The sequence below is a fragment of the Ostrinia nubilalis genome, chromosome Z, assembly GCF_963855985.1.
Source record: "Ostrinia nubilalis chromosome Z, ilOstNubi1.1, whole genome shotgun sequence".
Taxonomy (NCBI): Eukaryota; Metazoa; Arthropoda; class Insecta; order Lepidoptera; family Crambidae; genus Ostrinia; species Ostrinia nubilalis.
In genome coordinates this window covers 18,821,894-18,843,025 of record NC_087119.1, presented here as the reverse complement: position 1 = coordinate 18,843,025, position 21,132 = coordinate 18,821,894, and the positions used below count along the sequence as shown (strand labels likewise).

At 36.3% G+C, this 21,132-nt stretch overlaps 1 protein-coding gene and 2 long non-coding RNA genes across 4 annotated transcripts in view; 1 reads left to right on the top strand and 2 right to left on the bottom strand.

Annotated features, from left to right (window-relative positions):
- LOC135086793 (Krueppel-like factor luna) overlaps window positions 1-21,132 on the bottom strand; it is a 148,605-nt gene that overhangs the window by 112,684 nt on the left and 14,789 nt on the right. The window lies entirely within an intron of this gene.
- LOC135086797 (uncharacterized) overlaps window positions 1-21,132 on the top strand; it is a 143,512-nt gene that overhangs the window by 118,509 nt on the left and 3,871 nt on the right. The gene's annotated exons all lie outside the window — the stretch shown is intronic.
- On the bottom strand, window positions 3,457-6,124 carry LOC135086754 (uncharacterized). Its single transcript, XR_010260593.1, has 4 exons — window positions 5,878-6,124; window positions 5,118-5,332; window positions 4,713-4,940; window positions 3,457-3,953 (listed from the first exon to the last, which is right to left on the bottom strand). It is a non-coding gene; the product is annotated as an uncharacterized LOC135086754 (long non-coding RNA).

Here is a 21,132-nt window from a genome sequence, read left to right as displayed (position 1 = left end):
GTAAGCAATTAATATGCTTGTGTTATGGGTGCTAGCTTAACGGATATACTACTTATATACTTTTTTTTAAAAATACATACATATTATACATAGTAACACCCAGACCCGTCACAGAAATTAAAATTCATCATTTCAATTTCTGCCCGGCCGGGAATCGAACCCGGGACCTCTCGGCATAGTAGTCCGTTCTGAACCACTACACCAAACGGCCGTCTAAATTATTTTTTAGACTTTGAGAATATCTTTATTATTTAAACATGTATATGGCTATTGGTGATTTTTTCAATTTAAATCCATTAACTACTAACTATTACTTTAGTTTCTTGATAAATATTACTTTAATTACTGTTTAGTAGGGAAAAATCTACAAATCAAATACAGGGTCATAAAGACCCTCCACATCCTCGACTTATACCTTTTGTACCACATCCTCGCCGGGTTAATTAGAACACTACAATTAATACCAATTATTAATTTCTTCAAGGTACATAATAATATGAAAAGGATACAACATCTAGTCTTACTCGTAGGCAAATAAGAAGAACACATAAAATGTTTCATAGATCTATAACGCGCCTTATTCAGTCACAATGCGCCGTGACTTCGTACGCGTGAAAATAGTTTGAATATTTTTGCCACATTTTTCTTTACTGCTTCGTCCCATATTGGCTGTAGGGTGATGTTATTATGCCTAAAGTCTTTTTCGATAAATGGGCTATCCAACACGAAATATTTTTTCAAATCGGACCAGTAGTTCCTGAGATTAGCGCGTTCAAGCAAAAAACAAACAAACTCATCAGCTTTTATTAGTACAGAAGATATACACCTGCAGAGATTCTGCATAAATTTTAGTGAAATGCCACCACATAATGAGATACCACAAAAACTATCACAAATGTAATTGATTCATTGAAACACATTGCCTAGCGCATTTGTGGACATCTGTATGCTAAGCTGATGAATATGTATGGAGAGGAGAGCACACGATGTCCTATATATTATACTATGTGTTGGCTTGTGATTGTGTTTTGCTTGAGGGTGAAATTGTTGATTTTTTGCTAACAAGACATGTGAAAACCTTATAGTAATTATTATTTATTTTATTGAATAACTAGCTGTGCCCGCGACTTCGTACGCGTGAAAACCCGTATTCGGAACATTTTTCATTTTTGCTCTGCACCTATTACTCGTAGCGTGATGGTATATAGCCTATAGCCTTCCTCAATAAATGGGCTACTTAACACTGAAAGAATTTTTCAAATCGGACCGGTAGTTCTGAGATTAGCGCGTTTAAGTAAACAAACAAACAAACTCTTCAGCTTTATAATATTTTTTTATTTTATTGAATAATATTTAGTATTCTTTAATAGGTGCTTATTCATAATTCAAATGCCATCAGTGGGCTAATTCAAATGCATTTGTCGAGAGTAGAAATCGTCTGTCAAATAATTTTCTAGTAATCAATTTTGAACTGATTGTCAAGGTAATACAGTTGAAAATTGAATATCAAAGCCAGACTACGCCTAATGTCAGATCAGCCGATGGTAGATGCCAAATTTCCAATATCGCGTACGAAGACGGAGAACTTTGTCAATATAGTGGTACATAAGGGTCATAATTAGTGGATGCCGACGATTTTCGCGCTGTCATCTCAACGACTGCCCACCCTTGTCGTTAGAGCAGTCGACTGGATAGAAAGCATGGAATTAACATGGTGATTGATAAACTAGGTGCAAATAAGCATAGGTATTTTATAACCACAGAATGCTTTTTGCTTAAATTTGAAAATAAAGGATATTGTTCTGCGTCCATACATCGTTCGCCCCAAGACCCCCAAGCAATGAAATAATGATTTTTATATGTGAAATTACTTAACGATTGTCACCTTATACTCCACTAGCTTTTCGCTCGCGGCTTCGCGCGCGTGGCCTACATTAGGTACCTACATATTTTACGGAACCCTATTATTTTCCAAAATAAAATTTAGCCTGTTACTCGTGGATAATGTAGCTTTCGAATGGTGAAAGAATTTAATAAAAACGGTCCAATAGTTTTTGAGTCTATTCATTACAACCAAACAAACAAAGTTTTCCTCTTTATAATATTAGTGTAGATACTTAAAGCACGGATAAGCGGGAGATTCGTTACAATAGGAAAAATGCTTCAGATTTTGAGGTTATTAGCATAACAGAAGTACATTTCCATTTTCTATCTTCTATATGTACTTATAATAAATCTGTAGAGAGGTCAACTCTGTACATGAAATATATTTTCAAAATAACTATCAGGGGGTGATACTGATGCCAAAAATGCAATCAGTAAAATTTTTGTCTGTCTGTCTGTCTGTAATGTTCCTTATAGAAACAAAAACTACTCGACGGATTTTAACGAAACTTGGTACAATTATTCTTCATACTCCTGGGCAGGTTATAGTATACTTAGGAATTCCCACGGGAACAGGAATTAGCGGGAAAATCCTTTTGTATGAAAAATCTAAACCGCTTAAGTTAGACGCTTTAAATTTCGCACGTAGGTACTTTAGTAAACTAATTCCCACGGGAACTGGAATTCGTGGGAAAATCCCTTTGTATGAAAAATCTAAACCGCTTTAGTTAGACGCTTGAAATTTGACATGTAGGTATCTTAATAAACTTAAAGCTTAGTTACAACAGGATATTGCAAAATTCCCACGTGAACGGGAAAAAACATTTGAACGAAAAAATCTAAACCGCGTAAGATAGATGAAGGGGGTAAAACGGGATCCACGCGTACGAAGTCGCGGGCGGCCGCTAGTTGCTAATAAAACTATTTATTGTCAAGAATTATATGTATAATAATGCGAATTCCCGTTCCCGTGGGAATTAGTTTACTAAAGTACCTACGTGCGAAATTTAAAGCGTCTAACTTAAGCGGTTTAGATTTTTCATACAAAAGGATTTTCCCGCTAATTCCTGTTCCCGTGAGAATTCCTAAGTATACTATAACCTGCCCAGGAGTATGAAGAATAATTGTACCAAGTTTCGTTAAAATCCGTCGAGTAGTTTTTGTTTCTATAAGGAACATACAGACGGACAGACAGACAAAAATTTTACTGATTGCATTTTTGGCATCAGTACCTATCACCCCCTGATAGTTATTTTGAAAATTATATTTCATGTACAGAATTGAGCTCTCTACAGATTTATTATAAGTAGGTATAGATATGTAGGAGAGACGTCTTAATTACACTTTAAATCGTAGATCGATAAAGAACCCCTTTGTCAAACCGTATGAATAGCAGCAAATAGAACTTTGCGTATTGGAAAAATAGGAATGCCTACGGAAAAGCCAAACATTTTTTAAAAAGAAGTTAATATATTTTACTTACTTTTAAATCCAAAAATATCTTTATTCCGACCCAAGGGTAAGTAGGCAGTTATGTAGGTATAAATGAAAATACGTATGTAGGTACTTATTATTTATTAATGGTCATGTTCTACATTTTCTATTAAATATGGGCCCAATACATCAATGATGTCGCCATCACAACAAAGTACCATAAATGGTTTAACGAGATTCCGATATTTGTATAGGGAATAAGTTTTTTTTTTGGTATGCATAATTGCTACTTTTTTGCACATAAATGTATGTATGTACCATCCATGATGACAATAGCCTTTCTTTGTGGTAAATCGTTTCCTGGCTTCCCGAAAAGAGACTGGAACATAAAGGTTTCTTTGGGCTACTTCCTCTCTACTAATATGTTGTAACCCTAAATGTGCTGGTACGAAATGTTCCTCCATCATACTGCGTGCTTTCATTACATATTTTGTAAGAGTACTCCTTGAAATGCCAAGTAATGTAGCTATTCTGTCATCTGAATCACCGGTCCTCAGTTTAATTAAATAAGCACCAACTGTAGTAATTCGTGCTCTCTGATAGTATCTATGGCAAAGAAGATCTGAAGGACGAATCTGAAAATAAAATAAAACATCAGATTCACAGTTCAACAATAAGAAGAGCAATATTTATATAGGATTAACGACTTTTGTGTGTAACGGAATAGTAAGATGAGTGATGAAAGATAATTTATGATTTGAACGCTGAATGATGAGGAATGATTGGTCTATGGAGGAAACGAAAGGGATGAATGAGGAACGAGGATTGAGAGTGAGAATAGTGGTAGTTTAAAAGAGTAGTCTGTTGTTATGCAGGAAGTATAAATAAAACTTTACTGAGTTTATTTGGCTCAGGGAATTTTTAACTGGCTTTATAATAGTAAAAATTATGTTTAATATTATGTAAGTAATAATATTGCAATATTTTAATAATATAAGTCTATTTGTATTATACAGGGTGGAAACGATAAGTGATCTATAACACTTTTAATATTGTGTGGCTGGCATACATTTAGTATGGAGGCTGAAAACATTGAATTTTCGGATAGATCCAGTTAATTCTGTAACTATTTACTGATACCGTTAGAAAGAGCTCGTGAAGCACTTTCAGGATGAGTAACCAGTTTTTCGATATCTTGTGTAGTTTAGAAATAATCGAGTGAGATCACTTATCGTTTCCACCCTGTATAACCTGTATGGATGAGAGTAGTGGCAGATTGAAAGCAATGGAAGGAGTTGAAGGATGGGAAGGCTGATTCGGAAAAAACCTTTTTTATTATTATAATAAACCGGCATAATTATTTTTATGTATTATAAAACTGGCAGGGCTCTTACCTCTCTGGGTTGAATCCAATTTCGAACAATGTTTAATATATCTTGATTATTCTCTGTATCCAAACAATGACTTCAAGTTCGCAATAATGAACAACCACATCCAACACAAACTTGTTGGTGACCTACCGGGGCACCGGTTGGCATATCTGGAGAGTCTTGTGAAGTAGGTGTGGTATCTCTTTGCAATAATGAGTGACAAGCCCCACAGATGTAGTCATTTGCAGTAACCTGTTTAAAAATAATAATAATTAGAAATAAGTTTAAAAAAATTATCAGTTTTTTAATGTCCCGCACTTAAATTATTTTATTTTAGTATTAATTTACAGAAACCAATAACTTTACAAGAATTAGACTGATTGTATAGCCAATAACATTTTATTAAATAAGGACTTTAGCGTGCATTACCTCTAATGGAGTTAGTCGTTCCACAATTATGTTCCTGATGTTAATATGATGTTGAGTGTTAGTTCTCAGGGACATGAGCTGATGTGAACGTGTTCTAGGCTCTAGTGTTCTACTGCAAAGCACACATTTTCTGCTAAGATTTGAAGTAGATGCATTTGTGTTGTATCTTGGGCTTGGGTCCAACATGTTGTGCATATAAGATCATGAGCTGTAACCTGTAAAAATAAATAGATTCATTGCATGCCATGCCACACATACTCCTGTGCGTTGAATAAATTGAGCCGCAAACCATAAAAAAAATGATAATTCAATATTATGTGCTGTTAGTAGAATTTTGGGTCAGAGGGTAGGGTTAAACAGCTTTAGTAAATAAGCATTGTTGTTATAATAATTAATTATGACGTGTTACAAACTTAGTTACAAAAAATAATAATCTAGTAGTCTTAGTTCCAAAAAACAAAACAAAACAAGCTTTCATTGAGAGCAGGGAGATAGTGTCAAAGTAAATAATTCCTTAGATTTACACCAAAACCAGCTGGATTGTCAACATAATTGTTGTTTCGCTCATGCCTCCATTGCGCTGTACCATCGACTAGTTTCTTACAATCGAATCGGGCCTGTGGCCACACTGTCCAGGGTTGAACCACAGATAATAGCGGAACATTCATTTCAAGACAACCCGCCATGAGAATGGCAATTCAGAAGTTTGGCAAGGCTAGTACTTATTCATAAGATTGCAGAGCAAAATGTAGGTACTTACCGATCGAGGTGCTGCCCATTGTTGTGTATTATTAAGTTGCTCATTTTCTAACACCATAGAACCACCAGCCGAGCCTTGGCCGAGCCACACAAAAACAGTAAATCCCAGGCTGAGTATGTCGTTATTGCAATCAATCAGAGTCCGTTTGAATAGCCAAGTTTGTAGTTAATAAAGTTCCGAAAATAAAAGCTAAAACACAAACGAATCACAAAGAAGGATCAAGCAAGACAGCAACACACAGTGTTGCCAGTCGGGTCTAGTCAGAAATTACCAGAAATATAAAAAAAAGTAACCTTTTTGAATCAAAAGTAACCTTCATACGGGGGGGGGGGGGTGCGGAGCGATGATTGTGTAAGGCTAAGGTTGTTCATGGATGGAAAATGAATACAATTGATCATCTAAATTCGAAAAGTGACCAGTCGTATAAAACGTTTCATGGATTTTAACAAATAATAAATCAAATTCAAGTTTAAATGCACTTTATGACATAATTTTTAAATTGTCACTATTAATATTTTTTACTGAATAACCTGTAAAGTTAATTCTACAATTTCTGAAAAATCACCTAAAAGTAACCTTTTCATTAGTGTAACCTAAAAGTAACCACAGCAGTTCAAAAGTAACCTAAAAGGTTACAAAAGTAACCTTCTGGCAACACTGGCAACACAGCAAGAGTGAGTGAGAGAGAAAAGGTGATGCGAGTGAATGACAATTTGACTAACAAATAGGGATGTCCATTTAGAATAGACATAATCGATTAAATTGATCGTTTTTGAAAAAATTTATTTTTAAACATTGTGTTGCTATAAATATTTATTTTATTTATTTAATAGGACAACCAACAAGACATACACTGGAAGACAATCAATATTTACAACGTATTTAACTTAATCTAAGTGCTGCCTTAATTATAGGTTGCCACGGCATGCAATAGTGGACTTATACATAAACAGTGTCTACACTTAAAGAAAAGAGTAAATATGTAAATGTAGGTAAATAAATGTGATTAAATATATAAAGGCACTGGGTCTCTATCAGAAGGAACTCTAGGGGTGGAATCTCCATAGGCGTGGGTTAACGGGCAAGGAGATAATATCTTGGATGGTTGACAATCACTTTTCCTACAATTTAACGTTCCACCAAACTCAACACGCTTTCAAAGATAATAACCTCGCAGCCGCCTGCTCACACTTGACATGACACAACTGATTGACAGTTATCTTTTTCTGCGCATTAGTCGGGTGTTACGTTTAGGAATCACAAACCTTCCGCTCTACAGATTTATACAGATAACATAATATTAAGATTGGTACTATTAATCATCAATAATAATTGCAGCATCTGTGTCCGGCGCCGACACGGCCAGCCTGACTATCGCACGGCCTCGTGCGCTTAGTCCAGGGTTTGTCCATCTGTAAACATTCAATTTCTCATTATCACAGCTCGTCCATTCCTGACTACAGAGCGTGCGAATATCAGATCGTAGAATCACAATAAATACAGCTGATCAGGGCGTGATGACCCTCGATCAGGAAACCAAACCATTACAGCTGGCCCGGGCGCGAAGCCCGACCAGGAAACCAAAACATTACAGCTGGCCCGGGCGTGAGGCCCCTTCGACCAGGAAACCGGGGTTTAGGTAACATGGCCCGACGCGCAAGGCTTAAGCCAAGGCTCCTTCAACCATTTACCTCAAACCGCACCACTACTACTGCTGATCCAGGCATGCAGCCATGCGACCAGGAAACCAGGGTTTAGGTAACATGGCCCGACGCGCAAGGCATAAGCCAAGGCTCTTTCAACCATTTACCTCAAACCGCACCACTACTACTGCTGATCCAGGCATGCAGCCATGCGACCAGGAAACCAACATTACATCAGCGTGGCCCGGGCGTAAACAGCCCCTTCAACCACGGCAACAGGGTGGCCCGGGCGCCCTTGGCCCGGCCCCCTCAACTCACTCACTCACAAAGGCCCTTCCAGTTTACGTCAATCACAATAATTTTCGTGAACCTGCACCAACTCTCAATGTCTGAGCCAGCATCCTCCATGTAAAACTTGATCAGTTGCGTAGCGTAGGTGTGCATGCTGAAAGATTTATCTCCTTTGAATAGTGCCCTTCGAATCCCACTTCTGATAAAGGCACTGGGTCTCTATCAGAAGGAACTCTAGGGGTGGAATCTCCATAGGCGTGGGTTAACGGGCAAGGAGATAATATCTTGGATGGTTGACAATCACTTTTCCTACAATTTAACGTTCCACCAAACTCAACACGCTTTCAAAGATAATAACCTCGCAGCCGCCTGCTCACACTTGACATGACACAACTGATTGACAGTTATCTTTTTCTGCGCATTAGTCGGGTGTTACGTTTAGGAATCACAAACCTTCCGCTCTACAGATTTATACAGATAACATAATATTAAGATTGGTACTATTAATCATCAATAATAATTGCAGCATCTGTGTCCGGCGCCGACATATACATAAAATGCAATAATCCACTGAAGCGCTGCGGGCGCGGCGGATCTGCGCCCGTCTAAAGGTCTAATGATTAGACTCTAGTCTAATCGATCATACCATTATTTACTTAAATCGAATTAAAAAAGCGCATCTCTGTCTCTGCTCTGTCAATATGTCGGTGACTTTGATTTCGTTTAAATACTTTTAAAATATTTTTTCGAACTGCAACTTGTCCGATAGGTTTGGACACTTGCAAGTAAATAAATAAAATATACATAAAATTATGGTACATACCAAGTCTTTGAAAATCTTAGGGCGATTTTTATCAATGTCCTTTGTCTGCTCGATTGCATTGATGGTAAGGAGCAATGGTATTATCTATAATATCATTGGTAAGGAGGGACTGTTCTAAATACATATTATGATAGTTGAGATGGTTGAGAATATTTCCGGGTCGATCGCTTCCACCTTCGGCCTAGATAGTACCTACCTACCTACTTATACGCCAAACTATCTTATGATTGTTATGCATTGTTAAGTAGGGTTATAATACCTAATTATGATTGTTATGCATTGTAAGTAGAGATGGGTAGTGGGTAAAAACCCATTTCACCCGATTGGGTTTAAACTGGGTGATTTGGGTAAAAACCCGGTTTTTACCCATTATCACCCATTCTGGTGGGTGAAAACAAAAATAGCGTTTTTTTTAAGTGAGAAGTGGTATTTGTTGCTAAGGGGGCGTTCTAGTGTTACGTAATGCAATCTGGGGGGAGAGGAGGTCTTGAAAAACGTTACAATGCGTTACAGTGGCGGAAGGGCGGTTCGATTTCAAGTTTTTAAGCAGAAGTACTTTGTAGTTGGTGTTGTTATTTGTAACTTTATACCGTACTGTCATCAAAGAGAGAGTTTGGCATCTTTGGCATTCCCCCCCCCCTCCCCCCTCCATGTCCTTGCCATGATCACAAATTATTGTGTTCCTACTGAATTTCTTCTAAATCGGTTCAACGATTCTTGAAATAACACCATTTTATAAAATAATTGGTCACATCATCATAACGTGATCAATTTTACGATTTGGCCACGATATAAATGCATATTAGTGTTAAATTTGACTTATTACTTATTAATCAATAAACTTAAATGAGAAAAATTCAATAAAAATAAAGAAAAGATACCAATTGAAATAATTATAAAATTATTTGTTTTCACCCGGTGTAAACACCCGCGGGTGGAATGAAACGGGTTTTTATTGGGTTTTTACCCTCATGTGGGTTTTTACCCGGGTGGAAACCCATCTCTAATTGTAAGTAGGGTTATAAATAATTATAATTTACATAAGCAGCAGGTCGGTTATTTTTATTTAGGCAAATGTAATATTTTAAAAGACAATACGTACGATCAGATATTAAGATCAAAGATAAAGATTTCTGCTGTGAAAAAAAATATAAAACAGCTAACTTCTATATCAAGTTCCAACGTCGCTATACGTACCTACCTACTTAATGCTACTGGATTAAACGTTCATAGCTCAGAAGTTTAGTCCTTTTTCAGCAGTGTTTAGTAAGAATATTATTACAAATGGGCTTTTAGGGATTTTGTTCACATGGAATAAACGACAAAGTTCTTAGTTACTTATCCAATAGGTAGTAATAACATATATGTAGAAAACAGGAACTTAGATGCCAACGAAAGAAAATAGGCTATCAAATGTTGTTTTGGGGACTTACCTTTATAAAAATATCACATTTAAAAATTCATACCATTTGTTGTTATTTAAAAAACAATGTCAATTTTGACGATTAACTGAAAGTCTATTATCTATGAATATAGTAGCGATATATGGTATCCAGCGGCAATGGCAGTGCAAAATTTTGACAATGACTGTAGTTATCATACTTCGAGTTTGTCCATGGAGACGGCAAAAGTCCTTTAGTTGGCCATAAAGTAAACTTAAAGGAAAATGTTACTTAATTGATACCGAGGCGAAACCTGGAAGCATTGCTAAGTGTGCTCCTCGTTACTGGTTCATCGTTCGTCATCGTCATTGTTCGTAAAAACCGGGTCGCGGCAGGCAAATAATAAAATTAGTCTTATGTCTTCTCCCTTATTAACTTCGATGGATAAATAGCTAAACCTCCTTGCGCGTAACTGACGTTTGTTGGAAAACCAATTTTTTCAGGCCATCGGATTTTAATTTCAAAAGTCATTGACCAATCCCAGTTCATATAATAACTATTATGACGTTTTCTATTGGCCAAAAGATTTAACTCTCTAAAAATCCGCGTGCAACCATATCCTGCTTAAATATTGTGCACTTTATTCAGCACAGATTAAACAAGCTAAATGACAAATAGAATAGATTGAAATGACAGATTGCACTTGAATTACCCTACAGAAAAGGACAAACATACTCCTAATTAGAAAAGAGGTAAAAATATTCACGTAAACAGCAGAATATTAATTTCTGTGGGAACTGCGATGATTGCTTTGGTAAACCTCAGCACATCAAGCAAAATACGTAGTGCCTTATTGGGTGGCAATAAGGGCTGTTTTGCAATAAAAATGAAGTGTATGCTACGGCTGTACTGTAAGTAGTTGTGCCTACAAAATGTTGTGATAACTTTGAACGGTAAGGTACGGCCAATCCATAGTGGCATGTTTTTCTTTTGTTGCTTGCGTATTTTGTTGTTCCAGCTAATTACTCACGTCCATCAATCAACACATTTGGAGAATGAAAAACATACAACAGTTAAATGTGTTGTAAAATTTGGGGTCTATTTCTTCTGAATGCTTAAAAGTTAGGAATTCGAATTGAGGGACTGAGTTATAAGATTTTCGTAAAGCATTAGAGAAATATTAATGTTACGGTTAATGTGATAAATTGAAAATTATTAATAATAACCGGTTATTATGAATAATTACCGACAGTCGCGGTAAAAGTGATAAATTAATCACATTTAACAGTGATTATTTAATAATTCAACCTTAGTACTAACAAATTTCATAAAAGAGAACAACATCTTGTGTACGTGCTCGTGTACAGCCAAACTTTTGAACGTTTTGATATCATATATTAATATAATTTGGCATAATGAGTTTGGAATGTTTCTTGCATAATATTACTTTTCCATGATGCCTATAACATAATGTTTTGATTTAAAGTGAAAAATAGGTTAAGGTGCGGCGGGGGTGGCCCTTGGGCCACCCCTAAGCCGCCTATTTAGTTTTATACACACATAAATGACCTCATATTAATCACATTTACCAAATCATGCGGTAATTATTCATAATAACCGGCGATTATTCATAATTTTCACATTTATCACTTTGACCGTAACATTAATATAAATAGATCGTAAAATCTTGTCATTAAAACATCAGAACAACATCACATAATACTGATAATACTGTATTGTTATTATAACGATGATTAATTTAAATGAATGAAATGAATAAATGAAAACAAGATAAAAACTTGCCGAATATCAATTGATTGGGTATTGATTGAACCAAATCAGAGACAACTTGACATCGCTGCATCTCTACAAGTATCAACTGCCAATCAAAGTCGCAAAGTTCGTACTGCGCCAGAGTACAGCCATACAGCCAAGACTTGATTCCCAGCCAACACACAACCTTATCTTAACAAACGAATTTCTATTCAAACATGAATTTCCGTTGTCAAAAGTTTGCCAACGATATCAATCTATTTTTAAATTCTAATTCATGAGTTGGATCGCGACCAGTAGAAAGGACCTACTGGTCTAGGTATTAAATTGGTTAACTAGTTGTACGTATATGCCTATTGAATGAAGTCATTTGTCGCGGGTGTTTGCGTTCCGAGCTAGTCGTGGTTCGTGGACACTCACGATAGAAAACCAATTTAAACTTGCAAGCCAACTTTGGGTATGCTCGGGATTTCTAGTATCTCCTCCACTTTCTGTTCTAGTTGCATTATGTGATAAATTACTTTTCAATGAACAAATAGCGTAATAGTTGTTATCGAAACAAATCCTGTGTGATTAGCTCGATTTCAAAGCTTTAATATTAAAACGTGACTCCGTGGAAAATAATCAATCATACACTGAATCAGAATAAGATCAGCGTAAGTAGATACAGGGACTATCAAATGTTTCATCATCATCATCATCATCATCGTTCCAGCCACAGGACGTCCACTGCTGAACATAGGCCTCCCCCAATGATTTCCATATCGCCTGGATGGCAGCGGTCTACATCCAGCGCCTTCCTGTCGCTGGTCGTCGGTCGTCCCACGCTGCGTTTTCCGGTACGTGGCCTCCACTCCAGAACTTTGCTGTCCTATCGGCCGTCAGTTCTACTACTATGTGCTCTGCCCATTGCCACTTTAGCTTGCTAATCCGTCGGGTTATGTCAGCGACCTATTACTTCTACTATGTATATTAAATGTTTAGTAACAAACAACCTAGATGCATTCAATGTCTGTGTCTCGTGGTAAAATTTTGGTCACAACTGACAAAAATCCGGAAAAAGAAACAGATCTACAAATACAGACACAACGTACATATGGTTTAGGTCTTTTCCAGGAGGGCGAATTCGTCGCGAATCCTATGCGCGTTGGTGAGATACTATGCAGCCAATACATTGCGTCCACAAGACACGCGCGAGTAGAAAATTCGCACGTAAATCACGTCATACGCATACGCTCGTGTTCGCGCGAAGACATTCGCGGCGAATTCGCCCTCCTGGAAAAGGCCTTAGACTCTGAACTAAATCAATGTAGATTCATACATACATTCGACTATCAAACTAAATCAAGGTAGTTCCACTTGGACACCTGCACGCGAAGATCATTATTGCAAAAGGTTGTTTGTTGTACCTACAAACCCTAATGGACATCACATTTTCTGATCGATAAGATGTAACAACGTGTCGCTAGAAAAACAAATTATGGTGGTTGATGGTGACCGGTGTTTACCGCTTCTTATTACTAAGTGTATCTAAAATAATATATAAAGAGATTTGATTGTCTGTTTGCACTACTAGATTCCTAAACTACTGGACCTATTTAAAAATATTTCACTTTCAAAATTCTACATTATCTCTGGTGAATATAGGCGATAGAGTATCTTAAAAAAGTTTGGATACCGTTTAAAAAATTTCGATAACGAAATAATGAAATAAATTAGTTAAGTATACATTTACTCCGCCATTTCCCGCGATTGACATCTCATGTCACACATTAATTATAATAACTGGGCTGTACGAAGTTCGTTGGGGCTAGTTTATTAGAATTTGAAAAGTAGAGATTTTTCTTCAAGCCGTAGTTGCTGTAGATCTATAGATCTTGTCAGACTATAGTCTGACTGGCAATATTGACTCTGCTAAGTAAGCGGAACCTAATTAGTGGCCCACCCTAATTTAATTAAGGCCATGTTCAAGCAAAGGCGGGCCGACAGGTAACAGCCTTTCAAATGTTCACAGTAACACCTTTAAAATTGTCAGACCACGTTGATTTTTAGTAAATTTTCTACTTGCGTCTAAATGAAGCAAAAAGTTAGCTTTAATATTCAACCGATTAAATCACAGTATTTTCGTTATAAATTATTGATCTTTATATAGTCTCAAGCTTTACACAGCTAGAAGCATTTCAACTCGCTTGACATTTAAAGTATCGGCTTTTAATTGCAATTAATTGCATTGATTATAATAATGAAGTACAAGCTTCGCAAACTCATACATAAATCCCTGATGCCCTAAATGCCATGTTTGTCATGAAACTGCCCGCAAAACGTCGTGTACATAAATTTTTGAGCTTTATTACCATCACATTAAAGGACAATTCTGTCAGAAGCAGAAACCTTTCCTGGTGGCGCACATGTGAGAACTCGTCTGCTTTCACTTTCCTGCTAACCGATTCCCTTAAGGATAAACACGTCCTATCGTTGAAATGTCAGCTTTATTCCCAGTAGCGAAGGTTCACTGATCACATGAGTCGGTAATGAAGAAAGTTTTTGTTATTAATCAGGCTCATGTTTAATTGAAGAGTGCAGGCCGCCCTGCGCATGTGTGGGTGACGTGTGTAAAGATACGGGATCAAAAACATGTTTTTACCAACATAACATAAATTTTATTTACCTTGACATGCATTCGAACCCTGTTTACAAAGAATCGAATAGCTGCCAAGCGCTGACTGTACCTCGTTACAAATAATAGGGTAGACAAAGGAAACTTGACAATTTATTTTATGTTAGTAACGAGTCTAATAAGAGACTGCACTGCATAAAGCAGAAACGAGAGCTGACAATAATGACAACAGTAACAATACATAAAATACTTTTAAGTCAAGAAGGACCATTAAAGACCATGACTCACAAACTGGAATGCCCTCCGTCCCCCACAAGGAAATACCTGGCTAGGGCCACGGGGAATGTGACTGGGGTGTCAGTTTTGGTTGGGGTCAATAAACGCATAATGCTATGGGACAAAAAATAAACGGACGTAGCCGTAATAATCTGTAGGATAGGAAAAAACGCACCCATCATTTAGATGGTCATTCGCAAGGTTAAATACCAAATACAGGCTAAAATTGATGCTCATGTTTGTATCATTTGATCGTCGTTACAGAGTACTATAGGTGTACCAGAATCTCATGGCAAACAAAAATATTGGAAAAGTGTGTTTTTCATATGGCAATTGTCTATGGTTTTATTGTAACCTGTCAAAGAAAATTATGAAATCTGTCAGCCGCTGCAAAATTTTTGTAATCTCTTCTTGACTATTTGTTATTTTTGTGAAAAAGTCGAAAAAGTTCAAGCAAGGCATATTGTTTTCAATGTGAATTGTAAAATAAGGCATAATTCAAAGTCGATCTTTGATTCTAAAGCGCGTCGACCAGTTGACAGTAAGTTGGACTGAAATGTTTTGATACATTTAGTTTATTACCCAACTGTGTCAGAAGGAGGGTTGTGTTTTTTTATATTATTCTTACTTAATAGCTGCTTTATCGGGGTTTTCAGGTATATCTCACAAATTGGTGCAGATGTTATGACCATGTAAAGAAAATTGAAAAAGATTTCATAAAGCAAGATTGAACAATGGAGAAGTCTCCAATTTTTTTATTTGAAAGAAACTTGAAATAAATATAAGTTACAGGGCCCTAAAGTTGCGCATAACTATTCACGCCATTTTGATCGGTGTATTCACACAGTCATTCGGAGTACAAACAGTAAAAATCACCCCTGATCCAGCCAGTTAATTTTTTTTTTAAATCTAGCAGTTTTTAATTTTTCAGCTAGGGTCACTCAAAATTCTTTCTTAGTAAAATTTTGTAACCTTTTTTTTAAATAACCCAGACCTGGCCATATACAAAAAGAACGGCACCGCCTATGTTTCAGTTCCACGCGAAAATATGTAGGTAACTAATTTAAATAATTAATTTCTCAGACATTTCTTTTCTCACAGACGATTTATTTAATTTCCAAGACATTTTCCTATGTTAAAAACCTGATGTATAACAACATTCTTCATACACATACCTACCTAAAATGTATATTCGTACTTCATGTTCATTAATATTAGTCATAAAAGTAAAAAATTAAACAGTATCAAGATCGCTTATTCCAATTTCCCCAGTATTGCTCTCAACAAAGTTTATTTTCCCTATTTGCCATGAGATTCTGGTACACCTATAGCTTAAAGCTGATATCGATTCTGTAGGTGAAATCTCGGAGCTACATACCAGGAATATTAGGATCCTAATACCCAATGTAGACGGGAATTTAAGTATCTACCTACGTGAGCTGCAGAGAATAAGAACTTTACTGTATCAGCTTGTCAAGATTTAAAAGCCGTAAAAGCTTTATGAGACCGACGTCCGCTATCACAGCGCCTCGAGATTTTCGTTTAAGATGCCAATATTAAGTCTAGTCGATTGACACCGCTAAAACCTTGTTGGTAAGACATAAAAAACTGTGAGATAGAAGACTCTAAATCAATTTCTATTGGAGGTCGGCCTGTGCATTAAGGGAATTCCACAATTTCTACTTGGTTAACTTGTACCTTGTAGGTACCGTATTACTTGTAACCTACAATCATCGAACAAAGGTTCAACATTTGTGATTTGCGGCGAGTTGCTCATGTCTGTTAAGTTAGGAACGACAAATGTCAAAAATGGATGAGATGAGACGCTGGTTAATTATTAGTATTACATTATTAAGTTAAACGGACCAGAGTCAATAGCACGGCCAGTCTTAAGATTATACGATACTAGGTCTACTACTACTAGGTCAGTCTTTTGTGTCTGCTTTTAACTACTGCTTAAGACCCTTTTAAAAATTTGCCATGTGCGTGTCGTGCCGTCGTGCCACGCGCAATGTAGGGTTCCGTAGCTGTCCGTCGTTACCACAATATATTTCAAAAGCAATCAATTACCTATCTAAAGTCACTTTTAATATTTTCTTCTAGGGAATTTTTATTAGGTATGTAATTTTATAATACATGAGTTAAACGACTATTACTCTTAAACTAACTGATCTATCATAACCGTTATAGCTTTCCTGGAAAGTTCATAAAAAGCATTATTATTATGAATTTTTCCAGATTTTTCAAGCCAACATTTTAGTTTTTAGAGGGGGGGGGGACTTTGCTTGGTCTACTGGAGCCAGGGCTACAAGATGCATTACCTAGGTAAAAGGTAACCAAACATTGTATCACAATTCAGTCAAGGAAGACGACGGATTTCGATATCATCAAGTGCCTATTGATCTCTTAAATTGACGGCACAGTATATATATGAGCTAAAGCAGTACGGAAACTTAGCCCTTTTGGCGAGTTAAATACCTACACTTCAACTGAGTGTTAGGGTTGGCACTCTTAATCTTTATAAAATTAATAAGGTTCTTACTTACTTATTTATTAAAACGTTTATTTAGGTTTTTAGTTATCAAATACCTAATGGAATAAATTAATTGACTAAGTAGTTAACTAAAAAATAAAACGTTAATTAGGTTCTATAATGATCGAATACATAATCTCGGTAGAAGATCTACTCTCATAAATAAAATACCGGATACTTACTTTCACATACTATTGCCTCATTTTAAATACAGTTCATCACTTAGTACAAAAACGTGCGGAGCAAATTACTTTATCAAATAGAACACATAAATTGTTGAAAAGTGTAATTACGTAATTGAAAAAGAACTATTAGAAAATCAGATGTAAGCACTTTATTTAAAAAGTAATATTTAATCATTTTTACAATTCAGAATTATTACGAAGTTTAAAAAATGAAAGTTCTGGTTTTGAAGATGCCGAGTTCAAGCAGCCGTATACTACGCAATACACTCGTGGCATGTTTTTAAAAATACAGCGGACAGTGCATGCAATAAAATTATTATTAAAAACACAACGCGCGCGACACCCGCGACGGATGGACTGCGAGGTTCGCTTAGAGCTCGTGTAAAGCGTGCGTCTGTGTGCGTGAGTCTGATTTCGAGCGTTTGTATGAAGCTTCCGTACTGTTTGATTTATCTACTGTGTTGACGGTTATTTACGTAGGGTAGGACTTCAATTCATTTACATGCCAGAAGACCTATTACGCCCGGCTATATGGTAGTTTATTAAGAATTCTTTCAGCACATTTGAAATTCACTACAAAGGTTTTGCCCCTGTAGCTTTTAACATATACACCGGCCAATCTTCTTTTAGCTTCATCGTAACGGGACGATGCTGACGAGACGAGTTTTACGTTTTCCTCACAGGCCTTCACTACAGATTATTGCGAAAACTGCCAACGAAAGCTTAAATAGCTTACAAAACAAAAGACCGCTTCGTCCTTTGAAAATCTTTATCGGGTCTAAAATATGTAAGGCGCCTTTAAGCGCGCAAGTTCCATGCATGCCGTTGGCCTCTAATCCGAGTTTGGGAGAGCAATTATGTGATAAAGGCTGAAGCACGACGTAATATCGCCTTCAGAGGCGATTTGAATAAGCTACAAGTAATCGATCTAGTGATCTCGTCTAATAGGTTACTAAGTACCAAGCTAAGAAAAACTATAGTCGGTGTTAAGTGGGAAAAATCACATTAATAGCTTAACCACGGAGTAAAAACTTTTTGTTTGATGTTTATGGCATTTATTTTTGCATTTATTTTTTTCGTTATTTTGGTATCAACTCGCGTATGAATGTTGTTCACGATAGATCTTGTTTTGGCATATCCATAAACTATAACACTTTATGGGTGAGTTCATCCAGTTTCAAAAATAAAGTTTATATTTTTTACCCGACTGCGCCAGAAGGAGGGTTATGTTTATTATAACTATTTTTTATATTTCTCTACTTTTAATACCTATGGTCAACTTAAGAAAAATAGCAAAATTTTTAGATATGTGCGTTCATGTTTTTAAACTGTTTTCATCTATGTAGAACCAATGTCGAATAAACAAATTACATTTAATTTTCGGATAGATCCAGTTAATTCTGTAACCTATTATTGGTACCGTTTGATAGAGCTCGTGAAGCACTTTCAGGATCAGTAATTAGTTTTTTGATATCTTGTATAGTTTAGAAATAATCGAGTGAGATCACTTAACGTTTCCACCCTGTATATATAAAAGAAAGTCGTGTTAGTTACTCCACTTATAACTCAAGAAAGGCTGAACCGATTTAGCTGCAAATTGTCAGGGAGGTAGTTTAGAGCCAGGAGAAGGACATAGGATACTTTTTATCCCGTTCGAAATATAAAAAAAAGTCTGCTTATTTATTGCCATTAAGGCGGAACAAAGTTCGCCGGGTCAGCTAGTTGTTATTAAAATATAGTAAAAGATAAGATAATAAATAAATATCTATTAGACATTTATGTAACTTACACTCTCGCTAACTTTTAAACACTCCACTAAATGTCCCGTTTTCTGAAAATTTGATTATAATAGAAGCTCAAAATCCATTAGACTTCATTTCCCACTAAGTTAACCTGCTGGTAATGTACTTACATACCCAAACATTTCCAAAAATATTATTAAAAACAAAAATTATCAATTACATGAACGATAACGTTAGTGTACTGAGTGTTTATTGATAACTAGCTTTCCGCCCGCGGCTTCGCCCGCGTGGAATTTTGTCTGTCACAGAAAAACTTTATCGCGCGCGTCCCTGTTTCAAAAACCGGGATAAAAACTATCCTATGTTCTTTCCCGGGACTCAAACTATCTCTATGCCAAATTTCATCAAAATCGGTTGCGAGGTTTAAGCGGGAAAGCGTAACAGACAGACAGACAGACAGAGTTACTTTCGCATTTATAATATTAGTTGGGATGATTATTAAGGATTTAAATTGATAAATCCACTAGCTAAATTAGCTTTAAACCTTCACCTTGATCCAATTTAAGTTGAAAGGGCCCTGGCTTTTAATTCGAGTAACTGACATCAAAATTACTTCATAAACAGCATAAATAAATTAGATTCGCCATAATTCGTCGGTTTCTGTTTCGCGTACAATCAATCCATTCATTAACTTGAAAAAAGTTTCGAGTTTGTTCCAAGACCATAAAAATATAATAGGACCAGTTATTCTTACATCGCTTTAACTTCTCCATCTCTTTTCAATATGTCAATAGCAAAAGAGATATAAAACGTAATTGTTGTGACCGGTTATTTGTGGTGTGTTCACACTTATTTTAGGCGAGTGAGCCGCGAATAGAATCATTCTATCATAATCGGGTTTATGTGATCAGATTATAGAGGATAGTGGAGTGTTTTATGTAACAATATTTTAGTAGACGATAAGCGAAGTGCTGCCGTATTATTGAACCATGCGAATCTTACTCGCATACGATATCACACAATTCTTTATATTTTACGTATTTTGGGAGTCCGTATGCAATTTCTAATTAGGATGTTTCGGTAGTATTATTTCTCCTTTATTTATTGACTAGCGGCCGCCCGCGACTTCGTACGCGTGGATCCCGTTTTACCCCCTTCATCTATCTTACGCAGTTTAGATTTTTTCATACAAATGTTTTTTCCCGCTAACTCCCGTTCCCGTGGGAATTTTGCAATATCCTGTTGTAACTAATCTTTAAGTTTACTAAGGTACCTGCATGCCAAATTTCAAGCGTCTAACTTAAGCGGTTTAGATTTTTAATACATAAGGATTTTCCCGCTAATTCCCGTTCCCGTGGGAATTCCTAAGTATATTATAACCTGCCCAGGAGTATGAAGAATAATTGTACCAAGTTTCGTTAAAATCCGTCGAGTAGTTTTTGTTTCTATAAGGAACAGACAGACAGACAAAAATTTTACTGATTGCATTATTGGCATCAGTATCGATCACTAATCACCCCCTGATAGTTATTTTGAAAATATATTTCATGTACATAATTGACCTCTCTACAGATTTATTATAAGTATAGATTTTGTTTGAGGCAAGATCTCCGTTCATCTAAAACTCAATAATTTAATGAAATTCAATTTTGCAACTCAGATCTCCAGATCTGAGGTTGTTGGAAAAAGATCAACTTTTTAGTTGCGGGTGTATATTATGTGAAACATACTTTTTTACCCACTTGCAGTTTCTTTGAGAAACCTCGAGTGGGGCCCCAGTCAGAGGGTACTTGACGCTGGATTTTAAAGCATAAAATGAGGCAATAGACTTGTCATTTAAACTAGTTAGTTGCTACCTTTAATGCTTGCTTTCTCTTTCTCTCTCTTGTCTATCTATTTGAATCAATAGTTTGTCAAATTCATGAATAGGAAAGCCGATTGATTTTGCGCACGATATTGGATAGTACCTAAGTAAAAATCTCCCCTTTTA